This window comes from Malania oleifera, chromosome 2, assembly GCF_029873635.1.
Source record: "Malania oleifera isolate guangnan ecotype guangnan chromosome 2, ASM2987363v1, whole genome shotgun sequence".
NCBI lineage: Eukaryota > Viridiplantae > Streptophyta > Magnoliopsida > Santalales > Ximeniaceae > Malania > Malania oleifera.
The window spans coordinates 67,101,553-67,106,227 of NC_080418.1; positions in this window are offsets into that span (position 1 = coordinate 67,101,553).

The window sequence follows — 4,675 nt, forward strand, 5'->3', positions numbered from 1 at the left end:
ACTTGAATTTAATTAGATTATGTTAAGTAATATATGCCCGATTTAAATTGAGTATATGAAATTAATTATATCTATATTCAGATTTTATTTTAAAAATATGCCTGAGTTAAATTAAACTGCAAGAATTTGATTAAATTAGATTTTTGGGAATATTTTGGAATTAAATCAAACTACAAGGATTTGATTATATCGGGTTTTTAGGATTTAATGGAATTAAATTAAATAGGTGAAATTGATCATACCCGCATTTTTATTTAAATTTACTAAATATATGTTTGTGGAAATTTCTCAGGTACTTTATGAAATTATGAAGTATCACTCAAATTATATGACATGAGTATGATTATTTTTACTGTATAAATAAGTTTGTTAGAATATTTTATGATGATACACAACAAAGTATGATTATATATAGATTTTATGATAAGAAATGATTCAAACAGATTTATGATATGACAAGATTTATACAGATTCATGATATGACAGGATTCATACAAAAATTATGATATGACAAAAATTATACAAATTTATGATATGACAGTTTTATACTGATTTATGATTATGATAGGATTTATATGGAATTATGAATATGACGGGTTTTATACAGAATTATGAAAATGAGATAATGTTATAGTATTATTCTATAATAAGTAGTATATGGTATAAGAACCCTGATGGACCAGATATGTTCAGAAAGCTCAGTACCATAGCTATTATGATAGTCAGTGCAACCACACTATTTAGAAAGTGTTGGTGGATAGATATTCGATTGGTCCAGAGAAGAGTAGAGTACCCGCCTAGAGTCTAGACCAGGCTAGGTAGGTCAATCATACTTATAGACGCATTATGTTTGACTTAACCTAATAGGTCAGAAAGTACTAAGTCGAGCTTTCAGGTCGCACAACCCGATCATGTGGGGTTATTACATGATGTTATATGATTGTCCATTCAGGGAAAGTTTTTTATGTATGTATATATGTGATGATGATTTACGCATATAGAGAAATTTATTACGATAAAGTATGTTAATGTTGAAAAAGTATGCATTTTCATATATATATATATAAGTGTGAGGACATATTTACATGATTTACCAATTAAAATTAATTATTTAAAGGATATGTTTATGCCACACTTAAAAACTCATTTGCCACACACTGATGATAATCTATTTCATCTTACTAATGGGTGACTTACCCCATGATTATCCAATATTTTTCAGATGTCATGTGGAGTATAACAGTGATCAAAGTAGCACAGTGAAGTGTGGGTGGGATAAAAGGTCATGTTTATAATTATATAATTTTATTTATGTTTTAATGAGTTCAGATCTTTATTGTGATAATGGGATTGATATTGTTATATTGGGATAGTTTAGTACTCTGGTAATTTGCATTTAAGGTATTTCGCTATTTGTACCAGTGATTATTATCATATGAAATATTTAGGTTGTTACAGATGGTATCGGAAAATTTTAAACAAAATTTTACAGGTCGCTACAGTTGGTATCAGAGTAGACGGGTAGTTACCTCCGATCCTCAAGAACTCTCGTGTATGAATGATTATGGCGAAGTAAGACTCTCCGCCCGTGGGCTTGCTGAGTATGCCTATCGTATGGGGTAAGGTGCTTGGTGAGTGCTCTGATAGGTACCCATTATTGCCACGGGCGCAAGGCCCACAAGGTTAAGTGACGATACCCGAAAGGGGGATGTTACAGTTGGTATCAAAGCCTAGGTTATAGGTTCTACAGACTTTATGAAAGATCATTACCAGAGTAGAGGTATGAATTATGATGTAGGTAGGACTGGGTACGCTAGGTGTTGTAAGGTTGATCGGGTATAGGATGCATAGTGGAGTAAAATACAACAAGTAAATTAGAATTTTGGAGTTTTGTCTCGCAGCCGAAAGCATAGATTCATCTAGGGTTTTCTACAATTTTTCTGAAATAGCTGACGGTTCCAAAAAAGTCACGGTAAACCATTGACATTTTTCTCCCGAAATGCTGCACTATGATCTTCATTACAAGGAATGAGCTACCATTTGCAATACTAGAATATTTGAAATAGAATTTTGTGCATTTTTTTTTTTTTAGAATGTGCGCACCTCTACGCGTTGAGTATACTTCTAGTTCTCTATGGTTCCTTGAAATCCCAGGGGTTTTTTAATGGTGAAGTTCTTGGGAATACTAGTTATCCTAAGGTTCTATGAAAAGTTATAGTTCTTTGGAGTATGTTGTTCTCTCTTGTGTTTCTTGTGCTTAAATAAAATATGCAATCTTTCCCTATTTCCATAAGTCAACCATGGGACTTTGGATCATTTCCTAAGGAAAGTATACGGTCAAAATTCAATTCCAATCTACAATAAAAATGTCACGGAAGTAAATGTAGATTTTGCTCTAGTAAATGAGGAATAGAAGATACTTTTATAGCCCATGAGTCAAGCATCTAATGAATTTAGAATTTCAAAGAGTGAGAATTTTTTAATTGGTTAAAGAAAACGAGGCAAAAATAATGGGATAAATTTATATTAAATGGGATCACACACAGAAGGATATGGAAATAATTAATTCATGTGAGTGTGAGAAGATCTTGCAATAAGAAATCATATTACTAGCCCATAGAAATGTGTGCAACAACCAAGGGAATATCAACATGTAAAAGAGACTACGATGCATAAAGTGTCTTAAGACTCGTCGCATGATCAGTCGGGTCAGTCATCTCAGATTTGGAAGTTACAATTATTGCATCTGTTTAATAATATAATCAAGTATATTAAGTTGATAAGTTAAGGAAAAATTTGGTTGGAAACCATTAAAATTCTTTAATGTATGGAATTAGAATTCAAATAAACAAGCACACATATATAAATATAGGAGTGAAACTTCTACAAAATAGTGTCAGATTGAAAGAGAACCCTTCAATTTGCAAGTGGAAAAGTTTGGATAAGGTGTTTTGTTTGCTTAGAGGAGAAAACTCAAATTTGCAGCTAATGGAGTTAAATTCCCTTATTTGGTGGTTAGATGGATTTGGAAATGTTTGCCTTCACTTTTGAAAATTGAAGTAAAGTACTAATAACAAAAGTTAGTGAGATAAATATTTGGATGGGGACAAAAGAAAATTAGAATGGTAAGCCTGTAGAGTTAGGTTTACAAATGAATAGAAAAGGTTCTTGCAAGAGTTGCTGGCGATTGTGGGTTTGAAGAAGAGGTGTGTAGTTGTGGCTTAATTTGCAAACGGTTACCCTGAGGTTGGAAGGAGGTCATATCCGGTTGTTCAAGATTTTGTGAACAGTTGAGGGCAATGTGGAAAATTCAACGGTTCTGAATGGGTATCGTTTTATACTAAAACATTGCAAGTTAGAAGGGAAGCCTTCCTTTTGGGTTCATTCAAAAATAGGCCAATTAGTGAGAAAAGGTGGTTGAGGAAGTTGCTACTGAAATTGTTGCACCATAGCATTTGGGGTTTAACCCACAACATGTTGAGTTAGTTGAAGAAGAAAAATAGTTGTGGTCTTTGTTATTCATCTCGTGTTTTAAAGTTTGAGGTTGAATTCTTTCTGATAGTGGAAAAATAATGCAGTTTGTTATCAAGAGATTATTATTAACTTCCTAATGTTAGCGGTATATTCGGTTATTTATTTATGGTGATTTCATTGGGAGCAAATCTTCAAAATTTTAGGATACTATTGCTTAGGAAGCAAGATTTTAGGTTATTTAGGAAATTGATATTTTTTTTAATTAGGTTTCTTAATTTAGTTTCCTTATCTTCTAAGTATAAGTCTATGAAGACCCGCATACTTTAGTTTTGAGAGATTGTAATGAAGAATTAAAGTTGTTGGATATTGATCTTGTATCACTACATGTAGGAATATTGTCTTGTCTTACAATTACGTTTTTGTACTCAGGATTTCCAAAATTTTTATAGAGGTGATGCAGCATAAAGGAAGTCTAGGATACACTAGTCTTGGTAAGTTTTAGCATATTTCTTTAAATCCATAGTTTTGAAATGAAGTAATTATTATGGAGGTTATGGAGTTTGACCATTTCCTTTTGTTTCAGAAGCTGAACTGGAAGTCAATGATAAGGTATTGGTTAAGAGTCATTTTGCAGATCAACCAATTATACTAGGGGAAATATTGGACAACTTTTTTTTAAGTTTTGGTGGTCACTTAAGTTGGATTTGGCCTATTGTATAAGGCTTCCACCCATAACGGGGTCAAGAAAAGTGGATGTACAGAGCTTATGGCAATTTGAGGTTTGGACTCATATAGTAGGTGTAATGAGATTTTGGTAATGTATTTTAGTGAGTAGTAGAGTCAAAGATGCTTGTGCGTAGACTAAATGAAAACGTACATGTTAGGTTGTGAACTAAATTTTAATTAACTTATGTTTGGATCTATAGGTGTGTGTGCATGCAGGAATATAATATCTTGGTATAGGACAATGATAAAATAAGTTTGAGTGCTTCCTATGATGATGAGTTATGTATTGTCTTCATGGATAATACAAGAGTTTTCCAAGATTGGTACCCACCTTTTTTTTTATTGTAGGATAAGATTGTCGCTGAGGTTTCCTACTGGAGTTTTGTGTTAGGAGGTTTTAAAAGCGATCACAAAGGTATTGGGGAATTTAGGCTTAACAAATATGTCAAGAATTATTAGATTCTTGGGTGTCGTG